Source organism: Ursus maritimus, unplaced genomic scaffold (genome assembly GCF_017311325.1).
Source record: "Ursus maritimus isolate PB19 unplaced genomic scaffold, ASM1731132v1 scaffold_2, whole genome shotgun sequence".
NCBI lineage: Eukaryota > Metazoa > Chordata > Mammalia > Carnivora > Ursidae > Ursus > Ursus maritimus.
The window spans coordinates 65,599,302-65,620,024 of record NW_024424452.1 but is presented as its reverse complement, the minus strand read 5'-3'; the positions used below and the strand labels follow the sequence as shown (position 1 = coordinate 65,620,024).

At 37.3% G+C, this 20,723-nt stretch overlaps 1 protein-coding gene across 7 annotated transcripts in view; it reads right to left on the bottom strand.

Moving 5' to 3' along the window:
• SDCCAG8 (SHH signaling and ciliogenesis regulator SDCCAG8) overlaps positions 1–20,723 on the bottom strand; it is a 226,519-nt gene that overhangs the window by 116,268 nt on the left and 89,528 nt on the right. The gene's annotated exons all lie outside the window — the stretch shown is intronic.

Below are 20,723 nucleotides of genomic sequence, written 5' to 3'. Positions count from 1 at the left end.
GATCAGATCAGATCTATGCAGTGATTTACATCAAATATGTGGCTATTCTGAAAGGTATATTTATGGTTTCATTTGGATGTTTTGAAAGCCAAATTAAAGGGTAAAATAATACATCTTTTAGAAAAATGTGAGATGTAAAAGAAGGCATCATTATGATGTTCAACATTATTTGGGAAAAAATAACTTTAGGAAAAAATACGGCATGAGAACCTTTAAGCCTTTAGAGTACATGAGATTTCTGAGCTAAAATAATATTACACTAAAATGGCACTAAAAAAGGTAACAAAAGCACTCTAAGATTAATAAGTATGAACATCCAAAATATATGAAAATTTATGACAGTTTATTCTTTGGTCTCAGGATGAAATTATCGTACTGAAACTCAAATATTTCAAAGGAAAAATACCTTATATAGAACACAGTTTTAAATAATTTACACAGTAGAAATATTTATCATGGAACATCTATAATTTTTTTTTTTAAAAGTGAAAGAGATAAATATTCAGAGTGTTAGAACCAGAAAAACAAATAGAAGGGAAAGTAAAAGGTAGAAACATTTTCAAATTCAACAGAAAGCAAGAAGTAATTTTAATTCACAAAAAAGCAATCTCCTCTTGGAAAACAAAATCACATCTAAGTAAAGTGTTTTAAACTTGGTATTTAAGTACATTTCAAATTCCCTCATGTCATTACTCAATATGCTGAGCACTCTCCAACTACATTTACTACATTGGGCTAGATAAACTAAATGGTTCGGGTTTTTTTAACATTTATCACACTATAAATATTCAGTTTATCCCCATCAAAACTGTATATTACCTATAATTTAATAAAATAACTTATAACGAGTTCTCAAGTATTTTTAGTTTTAAAAACCTATGTAATAACGAGTCTATCACTTTCATTCAGAGTAGATTTTCTATATCTTTCAGATCAAAATACTAAATGCAGCTGATCTATTTCTATAAAATATTTCAAACTGATAAAGTTATACCAATTTATTTCTAATCCCATAATTTAATATAATTCAAGATAGGAAAAAACATCAAAGTCTATTGAGTTTTATTCCTTGAACATGAAATTAACAAAAGCAAATGTGTATAGAACTGGAAATTTATATTGACTTTAAAACTTCAAAAATTCACTCATTAATTCTGTACATGATGCTACATGCAAGAAACCGTCCTGAGGACTATGGTGGGCTCAGAGCACTTCCTTCTCTACGCTCAGGAGTTAACAATTCAGGTGGGTAAATGAGATGTACACACACACACACAACTATCAAGATACAAAGCACATAAGACACAAGTGAGTAGTAGAGAAAATCGGTGCTTCCATAGGTCGGATTAGGGATATATTAGCATGGGCAAGAAAAGTGGGAAAGAAGGTAAGGGCACATTAACTCATGGAATGACGGATGGAACCGCATTTGTGAAAGGTCTTGATTTCCAGATTAATAAAGCCGCATTTTTCTTATAGATAATGGAGAGAGATTATGGTTAAAGCAATTCAATATGAGAGAAGTTCCACTTTAAAACAACGGCGGCCCTGTTTATGAGCAATTTAAGATGGCAGAGACGGGTGGAAGGGAGACCATGAAGACAGTTGTGATATTCCAGAGGTGAGAACAGAGACACTTCAGACAAACATAAAGTTGGTGAATACATGGAAATAAAAGGAGAGATATGAGGAGACATCAAAAACGACTCCAGAATTCTGAATTGAGAGGACATCAAAAAATGACAGAAAATGTATAAAATCCCAAACTTTCTTAAAGAGAAAAGATGTGACAATTTTTAAGCACTATGTGACAATAACAGGACATGCACACTTACATTGGTCATTAGGTTTTGAGTATAAATCAGCCGCTTTCTTGTTCTCATGTGACAAAAAGTCAGAGGCTGCACTGAAAGCCAAGCAAACACAGAAAGAAGAACATGGGCCCCCACTTATTATGATGAGCCCTGGGTGTTTTAAGTGATGAATCACTAAATTCTACACCTGAAACCAATTTTACCATATATATTAACTAACTAGAATTTAAATAAAAACTTGAAAAGCAAAATAAAACAAAACACGCATAGGCCCCAGAGTCAACACAAATCAGGGTTTCAGACACAGCTCTGGCACTTGCCAGCCCTGTGACCTTGGACAAGTCACTCGACTATTAATCAGATTCTGCAGTCTAATGCGGGAGTGATGGCTGTACCAAGTTCCCAGAGCTATCAGGAAGATTAAATGAGATGCTGAGTACTTATCAGAGTGTCCAGGACATAGTAAGAACTGAATAAAACAGAGCTAGTGCTATTATTGCTGATTTTTTCTCTATTGATATTCCAAGAACAGCAAAGTGAGGTAAGTAGAAAAATTGACCCACCAAAGGATACATGACTATCACTGAGGACTAAAGAGTTCTTGACTTAATTCAATAAAACTTCCCCCAGAATTTTGATGAAAACTGAACAAAACTTTAGTATAGTTACAAAATGCAAAAAGCATTTTTCTTAGGAAGATGGAAAATTACTGCCTGCTTCTGATTGTCTGTGCCAGGAAAAGAGCTTATTGGTGCAGATCATCAAAATCAACAAATAGTCTAACCAGCTGGACCAGGGCTCAACACTTACTGCCTGAGTCAGGAAAATCTGCCATGGCACCAACTCCAACAGTTAGAAGAGAAATCTCTTGCCAGAAATGCCATGCTCCCACTGGCAGGATAACCCTTTGCCTCACCCAACTAGGTCAGCGCTGCTTCCTTGGCTGTATCTAGTGGTTCTGGGATGAAGGACCAATGACAGTCAGAGGCCAGTGGTACACGACTCCCAAAGTACTCTATTAACCTGCAATGTCTATAGTGCAGTTTGATGCAGCCATCTTTTGGCTAACTAGGCAAACACAAGTCCAGATAGCGTTACACTTTACCAAAAGACATACTTCAAGTCATGAATGTAACCACCAGAACAACTAAAAGCAGAAACTGTTAAAAGTGGCTTTCTCAGGAGAATCATACCAAGGATGGGGTATGGAGAAAGGGAGACTTTTTATGTTCATTTACCATCTTCCATACCGTAGGAAGTTTTTTTTCCCTTCATCATGGACATATGTAACTTTATTTTTATTATTTATTAATTTTTAGTATGGGGGTAATTCAGCTAATTTAGGTCCAATAGTACTCAACTGCTCATAACAAAGAGCGGCAGTGTCCATGCTCTCCCCCACAACCGTCTCCAAGCCTGATCCTCAATGGCCACACTATCCACTTTTCTGATATTCATCTTCATATTTTATATGACATACTTACAATGCTGTTTCTTGATTTTGCAATATTGGACATTATGTACTGACTTCCTACAGTAAAAAAGTAACAATTTAGGTCACTCAACAGACCTATCTCTTCCTCCCATCTAACAATTCTGGTTAAACCATTAGTCAGTAGTTCATTTACATTATAATGATTATAGAAATATTGTTCACTCCTGAGACAAATATTATTTTGATTCAATTTTTTTATACAAGATTTTATTATTTCTGGAATTGCCTAGTTTTTAACAGCTTATTTTTTTAGGTAACTGACATTTCTTCCCCAATGTTCAAACAGATTTGTCAAATACCCATCAATATTTTTTTTTTCAAATAATAAAACACATCAGACAATTATCAGTTCCTTTTAAGTTTTCCCCCTAGATATATCCTTCTTGGTGCCTATGTCTGACCTCACTGATCTCTGTCTTGGATCAAGCCTTAGATATGATCCTATTAGATTTTCCTGTTTTTTGGCTGGAAGTCATCCTGTTTTTCAGTTTACTCCCTTTTTTAGTTAAAGTATGTTCTCCAGATAACTTTCATAAGAGAGAATATATGAATAATGCATTTTTAAAAAGTATTTGTATGCCTGAAAATGCCATTTTCTATGTATACACTTGACAGTTTGGCTAGGTATAAAAATCTATGTTGAAATTAGTTTTTACTCAGGATTTTTAAGGGGCTACTCCACTGTCTTAAAGATTGTAATATTGCAATTGAAAAGCCCTATGCCATTCTGATTCCTAATAGTTGGTCTGTCATTTGCTTTTTTGTTTCCGAAAGCTTTTGTAATCATTTTCCCCCCTGGCATTTTGAAATTTTACAATGTTGGATCTTGGAATGGCCCTTTTTTCATGTTTGTGCTGGGTTTTCAGTGGGCCCTTTTTAATCTGGAGGCTTGTTCTCTTCAGTTTGGGGAATTTTTCTTGTATTATTATTTTAAAATATTTTGATGTCATACATTATAATATTTCCTCTTCTGGGAACTCCTGGACATTGCTTTTTGTCTCCATTGGATTTATCATCTAACTTTCTTCTATTTTCTATCTCGTTATCTTTTGATTCTAACTTCTGGAAGATTTTCTTGACTTCACCTTCTAAAGCTTCTACTGAATTTAAGAAAAGATTTCTGCCACATTTTTCATTTCCAGGAGATATTTCTTTTTTTCACTGTTTTACATAGCATGCTATTTTTATCTTATAGATATAATCTTATCTATTAGAATATTATAGTATTTTAAGTGTTCTCTTCTTCTCTATTATATTTTGCCTCAATTTCCTTTCTTTTTTCTGTTTGTCTATTTTTAGACAATCCCTTATGTTAAAGGCTTTCTTCAAATACAAGGTGATACTTGGCTGTCATTTCACATTCAGAATGAAGTACTGAACAAAAATGGTTTTTGGGTAATGTGATAGCTTACATTATTGTTCAGAAAATTTTCAGTTCTATCTCCCCTTCCACTGGGAATGGAATACACTAGCTCTTCCTAATGACTTTGGACTTAGCCATGTGATTTCACTTGGCCAATGGAATTTTTGTGGCTATAATGTAAGCAGAAGTCATAAATATGCTTATGTGGTTTCACTTTGCTTTTGTACTCTGGTAATTCTCCAATAGAAAAGCATGCCCTGGACAGCTGCTACCCCTTTTGCCTGGACTTAAGAATAAATACCTGTGGAGAAGAACCAAACCCAAACCACAACCCAGACAGCCTCGAACCCATAACCCAAAGCAGAGCCACCTAGTCAAATGAAGCTGAGATCAGCCAAATCGCAGTTGACCTGAAGATTCATAAAATGAGCATAAATGGCTGCTATCATAAGTCATGAGTGCTTTCAGTAGAAGATGACTGACAAACCACTCTAAAGAAGTATGGAGTGTGACAACTGTCTATTCCCTTAGAATTTTATTTGATCTTTAAAACAACTGAATGAAGCACATAGGGCAGGTTTCCCTGTTTATACAAAAAAGAAATTGAGGGTCAAGGCCATTGAATGATTGTCCAAGGAAGCAAATCTAAGCCTTGACCCAGACCTTCTGGCATTTCTGCCTCCACACCATACTATAAGTTAAACATTGGCTTTCAATCTTTTTGTTTTCTTTTCTTTTCGAAGACCATGGTAAGAAATCCATTTTACATCACAATTCAAAAACGTGCATGCTTACACACACACATTTAAATGTAACATTTTACAAAACAGTATTAACCCTTTGTGTGAAGTGCTCAGATATGCCCTATTCCTTCTTGTTCTATACACTTCTTTTAAAAAAAACTTTTGGTTGCAACCTATAATATTGTTTTCACAGTCTTACAATTTGAAAAGTATTGTGCATTTCTTTTTTTTTTTTTTTAAGATTTTATTTATTTATTCGATAGAGATAGAGACAGCCAGCGAGAGAGAGAACACAACAGGGGGAGTGGGAGAGGAAGAAGCAGGCTCACAGCAGAGGAGCCCGATGTGGGGCTCGATCCCATAATGCCGGGATCACGCCCTGAGCCGAAGGCAGACGCCCAACCGCTGTGCCACCCAGGCTCCCCAGTATTGTGTATTTCTGATAAATAAGAAATAATTTTTACATAAATTAAGTAGAATCAAATAAAGAGAAGCTCTATTACACATTTCTCCTGATTTCCTAAGGAAAAAATATCTGAAAGACACGAACATAAAATCCATCTGAAAAATTATACGCCATCTTAATCCTAGAGGATAACTTTACCTGGAAAGATAAAATAGCATACATGACTGATTTTAATCAAATGGTCATTATTTATCCCTGCTACTAAACATTATGTGACTTAGAGGGCACGTATTGCATGGTGCACTGGGTGTTATACGCAGCTAATGAATCATCGAACTTTACATCAGAAACCAGGGATGTACTGTGTGGTGACTAACATAATATAATAAAAAAACATTAAAATAAAAAAAATCATTAAAAAATTTTTAATATAGGATAACTTAATTATATATGTGAGGAAGAGAATGGGGAGAAAAGGAAAAAACAAAACAAAACAAAACAGAAAAGAACAGTAAGAAGATCAGAACTCAAAGTTCTTGCAAAGTGAGAAAGAAGAACTTGTGGTTTTGAAGCTGACAAAACTTGACAGTGTGAATTTATCACTCAGAAACCAATGGATGAATTCATAGACTATATTTAGAAAATAAAGTCGTATATGATACTGACAAATGAAACACAATAATGTATAACTTGGGAGAGAAAGAATAGTTTCTGTCAAGTTCTGTATGGGTAAAAAGAATGGGCTCGCTGGAAATGGAGAATGTGCCAGGTGACATTTCTATTAACTTACAGATGTTAAGGATGGCCTACCAAATCACTAACACGGTTTGGTCTGCAGGTACAAGAGCTACCCGTGGCTATTTAAATTTAAGTTAATTAAAATAAAAAGTTTAGTTCCTCATTTGCAATAATCACATGATGAGTGCTCAATATGGGTTGTGTCTGCCCTACTGGACAGTGCCGGTATAAAATATTCTCGTCACCACAGGAAACTGTATCGGATAGCACTGCTTTAGAATACAGCAACATGTATTTCTAAGACTCACTCTCCAAACTAGACTCTTAGAAAACCAGCCTGTCTGAATAAAAGGATATTACAGGAGGTAAAAAAGTCATTTTAGAAATGGACAAAAATGGTTGTCCTTTTTAGGGCAGTAGATGTGGAGGGCCGCTGCCACCATTCTGGAAGTTCTGCTCACGGTTACCACTGTGGAGGGCACATGACTTTGATTTACTGTGCTTTTATTGTGGGCCTAATAGTAACACTGATAGCAGTCATCATTTTTGAGATCATGTGCCAGGTATTGTCTTAGTTAGCATTTTGTATTTTTAAATTTTGTACTTTTAATCTCATTTTGTGTTCATGACAACCTTGTCGAAATCAGCATTCGATTCCTGCTTTACAGATGAGAAAGCTGCAGCTCACAGACGTTCAGTAACTTACACAAGATTATATAGTGGCAGAGCTGGGATTCAAAACTGGGTTAGTCTGCTTTCAAGTTCTCCAGTCTCCCCACTATACCACATCTGGTCTCCCTACACAAGCCTGCTAGATGTTAACAGAAGGCAAAGAGGAAATGACGCAATGTGCTTTCTGAAACCTCTTGGCCTACAATTTCAGATGAATAAGAAAGACATTGGAAGAAGACTAACTCAGCCTAGATCGAACATCACACCAGCAAACACGATGATGGCGATTGGCAAAGCTCTGAACAAAATTCACTTGGAAGAAGCATTCCTCCTTGAGACTTTCGCGGTGCTGATCTCAAGAAAGGGAGTGGGGTTCACTTGGCCTCAGGTCACAGTTTCTATCGCTTACAACATAGTGACTCCACACTAGCATAAGAACCAATATGGCATTGAACTTTTAGCCTTCCTGATACGAAATGTAACATTTTCATGAAACTTTTCAGTTTTCTTTTCTTTTCTTTTTTAAGATTTTATTCATTTTAAGATTTTATTTATGGCATTGAACTTTTAGCCTTCCTGATACGAAATGTAACATTTTCATGAAACTTTTCAGTTTTCTTTTCTTTTCATTTTTAAGATTTTATTCATTTAAGATTTATTCATTTTATTTGAGGCGGGGGAACAAGTGGAGGGAGGGGCAGAGGGAGAGGGAGAAGCAGGCTCCCCACTGAGCAGGAAGCCCAATGTGGGGCTTGATCCCAGGACCCTGGGATCATGACCTGAGCTGAACTCAGACGCCTAAGTGACTGAGCCCACCAGGCACCCCAAAACTTTTCAGTTTTCTAATTGTTTCTAATGTGACTACTAAATCGATCTGATTCTAAGCAAATGTTCTTGAGAGAATTTTAACAAAAGCTTTTTTTTTTTTTTTCCCTTTCCTGAATGTTAAGGGAATTGGTTTCAACTGATCCCTTATATTCAGAGGCTCTTCCTTGGAGCTTAAGTAACTCTCAGCCAAAACAAGTGTTCAAAACAGATGAGAATGGGCTATGGCAGAAAAGAAGTGCCTTTCTAAAAGTATGTATCCAAAGAAAAGAAAAATTTAAGACATCTAAAATAAAACTGATTCTGTTACACTGTGACAATACAGCAGACTTTTTGGTGAAGCCAAGCTTAAGACCACTGTTCTGTGATGCCAGAAGATTCAAAGGCAAAAACAAGAATCATTTCAGTTCTGGAGTCAGTTTACCAAAAAGAGCCCGGGTGATAGCTCTACTCTTTCGGACTGCTTTAGTAAATGCTTTATGCTTGCTAGAAGTAGAGAAACGGCTTGCTTTGTAGTCTCATGATTGCAAATTTCTACTTATCATGGACAAAAAAAATATTAAGCCATTCATAGAGTCTAATTTTTTTCTTTACAATATTGAGGTGCCTTGTTTTGCCCTGAATTCTCTCAGGCTCTTTCAGTGTTCTAAAAGGGTAACATACTGGGGTCGTGGGTGGCTCAGTCAGTTAAGCATCCAACTCTTGATTTCGGCTCTGGTCACAATCTTAGGGTGTGAGATCAAGCCCTGTGTTGGGCTCCACGGCTCCATATGGAACCTGCTTGAGACTCTCTCTCTTCCTCTGCCTCTGCCCCTCCCGCTGCTTGCTTGTTCTCTCTAAAAATAAATTAAAAATTTTTTTAAAAATAAAAGGGTAGAATATTAACATTGGTCAAATACTCATATGCTTACACATTCACATTGTAAACACCAGAGAGAGAGATCTTGACCTTTCATGTCTGCTGACGTTAGATAAAGGGGCATTAAGATGACCCCGGGTGAGGTGAAATCTGAAATAAGACGCAACTGTTGGGAAGCCATAAAAAAAAAAAAAAAAAAAAAGAGGTGATAATTTTTTCTAATGATCAACTGCAAACTAGTTGTTACAGTGCAAGACCATGGCTAAGAATGACTGGGTGAGCTAGCTGCTGCTCACAGATGGCAACGGATGAAGAAGACCCCACACTGTGAGTAAAAAAGAGGTGATGGGTAGTAAGGAGGGCACGTATTGCATGGTGCACTGGGTGTTATACGCAATTAATGAATCATCGAACTTTACATCAAAAACCAGGGATGTACTGTATGGTGACTAACATAATATAATAAAAAAATATTTTAAAAAAAGAGGTAAAGATAAAGAATGCAAAGTTAAAACCAATGTTAGATTCTTAAATTAATGCAGCAGTCAAATTTATAAATCTGCTCACTGTTGACCATACCAGTTACTGAGAGATGTATCAGTGATGTGAAGTTTGAAAATTATCTGAGAATAACTTTTGCATTCAGTTCAATACGAGAAAATGTATCAAGAGCTGCACTAAAAAAAGACAGCCATCAATCGTGATGTTAAGAAAGAACCTACCCCTTCTGAGGCACACCTGTCTCCTGCGGGGTGCTGAGTCCTTCATTTTCTACTTTGAAGGTTCCCCGCTCCTTCCACTCTGGTTTGATGCCAAGGGCCCTCGGTGTATACGACCTACGTCACCCTGCTGTGCGGTACGGTTCACCCTTGTCTTCATTCATCATGATCACAGAATCAGATGGCCCAGGGTTAGGGTTAACTGCACCCTTGTCTTCATTCATCATGACCACAGAATCAGATGGCCCAGGGTTAGGGTTAACTGCAACAGGAATACATAGGAGAGCTGCAGTACGTAACAGCAAGAGAGAAATGGAAGAAGTGCACATAACTCTGTCCACCATTTAACTCAGTGACCGAACGTCTTGGAATGAACGTGAAGACCGAGACATGAGTACACTGAGCGTCTGGTCAGTCACAGCACACGTGCACCTCTGACAGGATGAGCATCCCGCCACATTAAGTGCAATTTCATCTAAGAAACAGACGTATTTTTCATACAAATGGGCCCCCAAATACAAGCCAACTTGTTTATATCTGGTCCCTGTCTGAATAAACGGCAATCTGCCCCAACAATGGAAGTAAAATAAAATGAACTAGAATTTCTGAGAAAGGGTATAAATGTCTCCAATGTGGTAGGAATATAATGCTCTAAACACATAAAAAATTAATACATACAAACCCATGCGGACTGTGCAAATTAGGAGCAATTTATGAGATATTGAAAAGTCATTTGACCATATTCCCCTTACAGACTGAATTTAGATATAACCCTCTCCTGAGACGTCACTTCACTATAATGAAATATACTGTTTATTTTAGTAGAATTTATTAAAATAGCTTCACAAATAATTTTAGTTCTATATTTGTAAACTTTCTAAAAGTTGAAGGGGTTATTTATATTTTACTATTTTTAATTGGAGGAATTACTTGCTTTGCTATCACTGGTGAAGACTTTGGTATTTGTCCCTACAAATAATCAAGGGTCTGCTATAACTTCAAAGATTTGAAAACAGCTTCCTAACACTGCCCCCTGTGGTTCCCCCCTCCCCTCAACGGTGAGTTGGGTGAATCACTGGAGAACTACTGGGTTTAAATGTGTCTATAAGTAACAACCTCCTAGGAATGGTTGCTTGATCTCTTACAAATCCACCTAACTGAATTATCATTCAAGAGAATATTTGTTTTGTTCATAGCTGTATCATGAGAGATATGTTAATGGGGTTATTTTAATAAACTCAAAACACTTCAGGCCTTTGGCAGCCCCCTGCTTTACAAAGCTGGTAATCCCATGGCATTGATTCCACTGCACATACCATAAAATGCTATATTGGGACATTTAAAAATGACAGGTCTTGACTGGCACAGGTCTATATTCCTGTGTACATAAAAAGGAAATCCTTTATTTAGTATCTTGTAACCAGCCCATGTTATAACTTTTTTAAAAAAAGAAAGGCTTTAAAAAGGTAACAGTTTGGCTTCTTATTTTCTAGAAGGAAATTTACATCGGCAATGTACTTAACTTCCCAATTTAATAAAAGGAGACGTGAATATATAAAATTAACTTCACAGGAATGTAAATTGGTGCAACCACCATGGAAAACAGTACGGAAAGTCCTCCGAAAATTAAAAGTAGAACGAGCAGATGATCCAGCAATTCCACTTGTGGGTATTTATCAGAAGGAAACAAAATCACTCTCTCAAAAAGATATCTGCAGCCCCATGTTCATCGCAGCTTTATTCACAGTAGTTAAAACAGGGACACAACCTGTGAGTCCGTGGATGAATGAATAGACCAAGAAAAAGGGATTTTAGATACTTAGCCATAAAGAAAGATGGAAATTTGGCATTTGTGACAAAATGGATAGACTTTGAGGGCATTATGCTAAGTAAAACAAGTCAGACAGAGAGACAAATACCATATGATGTCACTTTATATGTGGAATCTTAAAAAAAAAGACAAACTGAACTCATAGATACAGAGAACAGATGGGTGGTTGCCAGAGGTGGGGCATGGGCTGAACTGTTGAAGGGGGTGAAAAGGTACAAACGCTCAGTTGTAAGCTGTGGGGGACACAGTGTACATTAGGATGACCAAAGTCCACATTACTGTACTAGACGTTTCAAGGTTACTAAGAGAAGAGATCTTAGCAGTGCTCAATACAGGAAAAATATGTGTAACTACGTGAAGTGATGGATGTTAACTAAACTTACTGTGGTCATCATTTCACAATATATACATATATCAAATCATCATATTGTACACCTAAAACTAATATAATGTTAAATATTAATTGTATCTCAATAACATGGGGAAGAACATGTCTGTATTACATGTATTATTTACACACATTTAAATATATACACATATTTAAAATATGTATGTATTATACATTATAATCTATTATATGTGTATGCATGTTTTAAATATATGTAATATATTCAAGTTAACTTCAACTGTTAATTTAATAAAATAACAGGGGACATTAGTAAAAAAAAAACAAAACAAAAACAAAAACAATGGCCAAGAAGAAACTGTGGCTCCTTCCATTATTCCCTGAAATGGGGCCATGGGCCTTTGGCCAACAGGCAGGAGAGGATGGCAGGTGAAGACAACCCCAGTTTCCGAGGTACGAGTCCAACACAAAGGAGTCTTAGGCCTGTACTCCCTAACAAATTAATGCAATTCTTTTTCATAGTAACTCTCTATGTGATTCATATTAAAAAATGTTAGACTAACTGTAAACCAATTCTCTTTAAGTCACTATATATATATTTTTTTAAGACTTTATTTGTCAGAGAGAGAAAGAGCAGGAGCAGGAGGACTGGCAGGGAGCAGGAGAAGCAGGCTCCCCACTGAGCAAGGAGCCCCATACAGCGCTCTTTCCCAGGACCCTGGGATCGTGACCTGAGCGGAAGGCAGACGCTTAACAGACTGAGCCACCCAGGCGCCCCTCTTTAAGGCACTTTAAAAGTATTTTCCTTGCTACAGTCAATATATCCAAAAAAGAAATAAACCTGGAGTTGTTTCTCTCACAATGAGCTGTAATAAAAACAGGAAGATCCCTTTTCTAATGGGACATCCTCGTATAAAAAGACCGGTCTTTTCTAAGGCCAAAAATTATTTCATATGTTTTTCTCTCTTACGAAAGAGGAACAATCTAACAAGTACAAATGCTGGGAGATGAAAGAATTACTCAAGAAAACATCCATAAATAACTACTCTAAACTCAAATATTCATTACAGCTGTTGACTTTTATCACCGTTTGAAAACTATGTTATCACCAATTGAGAGAATCACCCAAAGCAAAAATAAAATAACTCCAATTTAGGAAAACAAACTGTTTGTTAATTCTTGTAAATAATTTCTTCCCAAGCCCTCGATTCAATACAATAAGTATTTTTGAGTGCCTACTATGTGCTGGACACTGTATAGTATGTATATTATATATTTTACATGCGTATGTGTATCTCCCAGATGGCCAGATAATTACATACACGTATACATCCAATCTGGCCACTCTTCATCTCACTCTTTCTTGTCCTTTGTAACTATTAAAATCTAAACTGATTTCCTATCATTTTGATTTAAAAAAGCAAGTCCAAGGATACGTCTAATTTTTCATATCATTACCTCCTCAAATTTACAAGCATCTGGAAATAACAGAAATTATTGTGATACTCTTGTCTAGTTCTTGTAAAAATTTGCAGCAGAAAATCTTATAAGTATTAATATTAAGGCTCCAGGATTCATGTTAAATGAAATCTAACCATAATTTTCACATTACATTACTATATTTTGGGGTATCTTGTTCTGTGTATCTCTGAATACTAAGGCTATTAATATTTTCTGATAAAATAATTCAACTGAAAATATACTGAAATTTAAGATTAAAATAACTTTGGTCATATTGCCCACTACTAATCACAGTGTGGTTGCTAATGCAGCATTCTCCATGGGTGGAAAAGGAACTAAACACAAATAAAAAATAAGACTAAATATAAAACCACACTAAAACAATTTTAATAAACAAGAGAATGAAAGGCATTTTCAAGTAAGATAAAGATGATTTCACTATCTATAAAGATAAATAAATTGAAATGAACTGAAAATATTGCTATTCTAAAAGTTTTATCTGATTTTGCTATAGGAAAAATTATAACTAAATGTGAATGTGTGAAGTTTATTATGTATGTATGGTTTAGAAAATATCTTTTTATTATTAAATGTATTTACAATGCCTTCAGGTTCCCATTAGGAGATTAAAAATACTTAAAAGACATCAAGGATATAATTTAACCTCCTAAGTTAAATAGTTAATTTCTGAAAATTTTTTCATAATTGGCACAATAACCTTACATGAATTGCAGCATAAAGGCTTCTATTGTATTGGCTTCTATTGGCATAAAGCAATACAGAATTCCAACAATTTTCTGTATTTTCTATTTATGCTTCAAATGTAATTTTTTCAACTATAATTACAGGAATACTAACATTCAAGTATGCTTTTCAAAGCCAAAAATTTTTTTGAGTAGACATAAAAGTACAGACAACTACCAAATTATAATTCCCAAAGAAAACGAGTTAATAAATCTGCTGCTATTCCAATAGTAAGCATGGTTTTTCAGTTATTGTGTCAGCTATTAAAAATTGTGTAAAAATAAACCGGCCCATTTATTCTTAGTAGCAAAGCAGGCAATTGCAGCAAAACTATTGTGTCTCTTAGATAAGGCACACATTTTTATTATTGTTCAACAAGAACAAATTAAAACTCTTATACTCAATGTTACTTTTTCAGGAGTTGTCAGAGAGGCATCAGTGAAATACTCTGATTCCTAAAGGGAAAACACAAGAAAGCTTTAGGGTTATTCTGCACCTGACTTTCAGGACCTCGATGTGCATTCTTTAATTTATCAAATAAAATTCCTCTTCCTTAAATATCGCACTGATCATACTTCTTCTAAAATGTGCTCTTACCAAAAGGACCCTAAAACATTTGGGAGAATCTTAAAACATTTGGGTGTTAACTCCCCTGTTCACATCAAGAGTTTAATAAAAATACAGGCCTTAAAAATAAAGAAACAGTGAGAGATAGAAGATGCCCAGTTATCATCTTTATCTACCCTGTCCCTTTACAAATGGGAACACTGGGGTCCAGTGGGATCAAATCAAACACCGCACTGAAGCTCACTCAGCTGGACTACAACCCAGTCTTTGGACGCCCCGCCGAACCCCATTTCCATTCAAATGTGGAATCAGGCCAAACCACAATGTTAACTCAGTTAACGAGCATCAACAAGCTTCTATTGGCAATAATTAATTTTTTAAATGCAATAAAGAAAACACATCATCTGTTTCTTTTCTGACAACTGTTATTCAACAAGAAGTTTTTCTCTGTGCTCTGTGTATTCTCCTATTAGCTAAATTCTGTCAATCTCTGACAATCAGAACAAATTTAAGTCTCAGATCCCCCTTCATAAAACTAGTTTCATGAGACCATATATATCATTTCTTAATTAAAAACTGTATTTTGTTGGATTTTATTTTTATCAGTATTATTGTTTAATATGGTGCTAGGGCAAAAGAACATATTTCTTTTCTCTCGAACCAAGAAAAGCTCAAAAATTTAGCCCTATTCAAGATCTCCCAGGCTTTCACTTGAAACTGAATGATTTTATTTTATAGAAAATCATATTTTAATTTTTCACATTAGTTTGAAATGACTGAGAAGAAAAAAACCCACGTAAGGAGTCTAGACCACTTAACGGTACAGCTGAGGGAATACAGTGCCTCTTCTGCCCCATACAAATATACTGGACCTCCAAGAGGTCACCCCCTGTTGCCGCTTCCCCACTTTCTGCTACTCCTTGGTGTGCCTGATGGCAGAGAACATCCACATCAATGCTCCGGCTATAAAACTCTAACGAGAGTAAGACAGGTCGAGTTTTACTGAAAACACACCCACAGCATCCAAAGCTCTTCCCCGAACACGTACTTAGGTTCAAAATGCTCTGACCACTGAGACAGCATGTCTGTCTTCGACTCACCTCTTAGCTGCTACTCTGCTCGGGACACAAAATGGATTCTCCTCCACTGGACAACTGGACAATTTAACCTTATCTTGTTGGACGGTTTTCACCGAAATTAAGGAGACGTTCTTATGTGAAGAGGAAACAGCAAATTTTAACAACAAAACTGGGTTTATTTTTAGAGACATAACTGATTGAAAAAAAAATCCTTCTGTACTGAGACATGGCATACGTGATCTCACCTTATGGGGAGTTTTTAGAAAATTCACTTTAGCTGTGAGTTATAGAAATATTTCTGTAAAATTCTATTTGGGGAACTTAAGAATTTATTGTACTTCACTTTAACTCAAAAATAACCTATATTTTCTAACTACTTTGGCAAGAAGCTTCCAATGTAAAGTAGATGCTTTAGCTGATAAATAGTTTGAGTCTGACCCTTTTTATTAACAGCGTCCACATACACAGGAGTAAATTCATCTATTCAATTCAGTCACCGCGGCTCTCTGTATATATACAGCTTTTCATAGTTTAGAAGACATTTGCATATAAGGTACTGAATTTACATGCTGTGACGATTAGAAAAGTAACATAACTCTTGCCTTCACTCATTTTCATACAGAGAAATGAACTAGGCATAGAACAGATAAATAGAGGGTAATGATTAGGATGGGACACTTTTTTATTGAGATAAAACTGACATATGACATGGTATTACTGTTGACCTTGAACAACGTAGGAGTTAGGGGTGCTGGCCCCCGAAAAAGTTGAAAATCTACACATAACTTTTGATTCTCCCAAAACCTCACTATGAAAGGCTCACTGCTGACCAGAAGTCTTACCAATAATATAAACAGTTGGTTAGCACATATTTTGTATGTTCTATGTATTATATACTGTTCTTACAATAAAGCAAGCTGGAGAAAAAAATGTTATTAAGAAAATCATTAGGAAGATAAAATATATTTTTAGGACTGTACTACATCAAAAAAATCCATGCATAAGTGGGCCGTAGCAGTTCAAACCCATGCTGTTTCAGGGTCAACTATACAGCATAATGATTTGACACATGTATACAAACACGCTTTTAAAAGGACAGTAGGTCAAGAGACTGAAGAGAAGAAATCTGAAAAAATGATTTTACAGAGTCGAATTCCTCAAATTTCTTTTTTTTTTTTTTTAAAGATTTTATTTATTTATTCAACAGAGAGATACAGCCAGCGAGAGAGGGAACACAGCAGGGGGAGTGGGAGAGGAAGAAGCAGGCTCCCAGCGGAGGAGCCTGATGTGGGGCTCGATCCCAGAATGCGGGGATCACACCCTGAGCTGAAGGCAGACGCTTAACAACTGAGCCACCCAGGTGCCCGAATTCCTCAAATTTCTAATTTACTCTATTTATCTGGATTATTTAGATGAAGAAATTGGATTTCAGGCAGGCCCATCCCCCTTCCACTGGGAGTTTCTCAACGCAGGTTTAAGTCCTGCCAACTATAAATCTGATCCCCATTTACAAAGGCGCTTTGCTTTCTTAGCGATCTATGCCTAATTTCTTCAGTATTTGCCTCAATCTAATCTGTCATATGGCTCAATGGTGCCCGCACACGCTACTTGCACAGAGTAGGCACAAAAGTCAATGTGCTTTGATTTGACTAAAAGTATTTTGAAGAAGGAAGATGGTCTGGTTCTCAAACAAGAAAATAAACCATGAGTTTAAGCAAACATATAGAAGACAGAATGAAAATATCCAGCTATGGGGCGGGGGGTGGGGGGGTCTCTAGCCACAGGCCACTGGGTTCTGCTCTGCTATGTGTGCTAAACTGTTTAAACCACTGACTTCACTAAAAACACCAGTGATGTGCTGATCAGATCTGCCTGTGACTCAGATCTGAGATGGCTAATTTATTATGATGAGATGTCAAAACAGAATCCAAAGAGGTTCAGACCAGCTGACACAATAGGTCCAAACAAAATAATCAACTTTCAGAAAGACAACTGCAAATACCAATATTTACGGTCCAATGTAGGGCAGCAGACCTATGCCATTTGGGGTTTTAACTGAACGGAAGCTCGGTAAGAGTTCACAGACCCATTTGATAAACACGTAACACAAAATGATACCGCAAAGTAATCTAGCGCTGAAGCTAGATGACTATAAGCTCAGATGACTGGCCAGGTCATACCATCATATTCAGTTATCATGACTCTGGAAAGCAACTAGATAAAATAAAACACAGGAGGGAGAGATGAGGGGGGAGCATGTGAAAAACAGTCATCAAGACATTAGTAAAAATAACCGTGACTAACATTAATAGAGCAGTTACGATATGTCATGTACTGTACCACAGGGTTAACACGGATTATCTCAAATTTTACAAAACCCTGTAAAGTGGTCATTTTAGGGGCACCTGGGTGGCTCAGTTGGTTGAGTGACAGACTCCTGATGTCGGCTCAGGTCACAATCTCGGGATCGTGGGATGGAGCCCCATGTTGGGCTCCGCACTCAGCAGGGAGTCTGCTTGAGATTCTCTCTCACTCCCCTCCTCTCTCTCTGCCCCTCCTCCTGCTCATATGTGCTCTCTCGCTCTAAAACAAATAAATATTTAAAAAAATTTTTTTAAAGTGGTAATTTTATCTATCCTCATTTTATAGATAAGAAAACTGAGGCTTGGACGTCTGAAGTAATTTGCCCAAGCTCACCAGGTAGTAGGTAGTGAAGTGAGAATCAGATTTCAGACATCTACTTTCAGGGCCTAGCCTCTTGGTGACCTCTCTACCCACCCATCCCTCCAGTTACTGGGACCCTAACTGCCTGTGAGACTCTGAAGCCCTGGAGATATCAGAGCAAAGACCTGAAGGCTGGTGACCCACATGGCTATCATGGGGAACAGTGTTCACACAGAGGGAACAGCAAGTACCAAGGCCCTCAAGTGGGGGTGTATCTGATGTGTTTGAGGAACACCAAGGAAGCCCATGTAGCTGGAGCAGAGTGATGGGGGAGGAAATTAGGAGAGGAAGACAGGAACGGGAGGGTCAAACTGTGTAGCACATTTCTGGAGGGACTTTGCCTTTTCCCAGGACTGAGACAGGGAACCACTAGATAGTTGTAACCAGAACAGCGACAAGGTCTGACACAGGTTTTAATGGGGTCCCTCTGGCTGCAAAGGGACTAAAATGGGGAGACACAGGGGGAAGAGAAATCAGTTAGGACATCCTTGCAGTAACACCAGTGAAGATGATAGTATCTTGAACTACAGTGTGGGAGTGGATATAACTGATGAAAGTATATGGACAGCAAGTAAGCACCCAGAAAGAGGTTTAATATCATTAATCATTATGGAAATGCAAATTAAAACCACAATGGGATACCATTTCACACTTATTAGAGTGGTAAAATACAAAAAGACTGATCGAACATTTTAAGCTAATTAACTGCTAAAAAAAGAAACAGTACTATAAAAGAAGTTTCTTTTTTCTTTTCTTTTTCTTTTTTAGAGAGAGAGTGTGAGCAGGGGGAGGGGCAGAGGGAGAGGGAGAAACTTAAGCAGGCTCCACGCCCAGTGCAGAGCCCGACACAGGGCTCGATCTCATGACCCAGAGATCATGACCTGAGCTGAAATCAAGAGTCGGACCCTTAACCAACTGAGCCACCCAGGCGCCCCAAAAGAAGTTACTTGCATCTTGATTCTGACTAACATTTTGCCTGCCGTAGCACAACAAAGATGAACTAGGAGTTGGAGGATGTGTCATCTAGGTGAGGCATTACTACTCACTATTGAAAGCTCATTCTTCAGCTCACCTATTCATTTACTCGTTCATTCAACTGACAGATAAAACTTGTGGTAAGCCTTCTCTGTGCTGGGTACCGGGGACACAAGGATGAATAAGGTATAGACTGACTTCAAGGGGTTTTCCGCTATTTCTGGCAAGTGATTTCAGTTTTCTGGGGTTCAGTCTTCCACCCTCGTCTCTCGAGCCTCCGTTTGTCCCCCAGGTATATATGGAAGACAGCCTCTGCATATTCTGTCCCTTTTGCCTGAATGACCTTCCCTTCCTATCTCTCTGCTGTGCTCCAGACTAGGCTGAAATATGACTTTTATGATAGGATTTTTTTAAGCAAGAGCTTTATTGACATAACTCACATACAATTCTCTTGTTAAAGTGTACAACTGAGTGTGTTTTAGTTTATTCACACAGTTGTGCAACGATGACATCAGTCAATTTTAGAACACTTTATTACCCCCAAAGAAACCCCATGCCCATTAGTGGTACTCCCCATGGGCTCCTAACCTCCTCAGCCCCAAGCAGCCACTGATCTTTCTGATTTGCCTGTTCTGGACACTTCCCACAAACGGAATCATACAATATGTTGTCTTTCGTGATAGGCTTCTTTTACTCAGCGTACTCTTTTCATGGTTGAACCATTTTATGGAATGTACCAGTATGTCTTTTGTTTTTATTGTCATCATATAGAGATACAATCACATTTTATTCATTCATTTATTAGTTGATGTCCGTTTAAGTTATTGCCAGTTTGGGGCTATTATGACCTATGCTGCTATGAACATTCATGAACATAGTTTTGTGGGGACATGTTTCATTTCTCTTGGGTACATACATAGTAGTGGAATTACTGGGTTATACTGCAACTCGATGTTGAACCTTTGGAGAAAATGCCAGACTTTTTCCCAAAGCAGGAGCACTACTATACAATCCTACTAGCAATGCATGAGGCTCCAACTGCCCCACATCCTTGCTAACACTTGTTTTTATCCATTTTGGATTTTATCCATTCTGGTAGGTGTGAAGTAGTAGCCCATTTCGATTTGGATTTGCATTTCTCCGATAGACAACGATGACGAGCAACTTTTCACACGCTTTTTCTGCCATCTGTATATCTTCTTTGGGGAAACGTCTATTAAGATTCTTTGCCTGGGGGCGCCTGGGTGGCTCAGCTGGTTAAGCGTCTGCCTTTGGCTCAGGTCATGATCTCAGGGTCCTGGGATCAAGCCCCACGTTGGGCTCTCTGCTCAGCGGGGAGTCTGCTGCTCCCTCCCCCTCTGC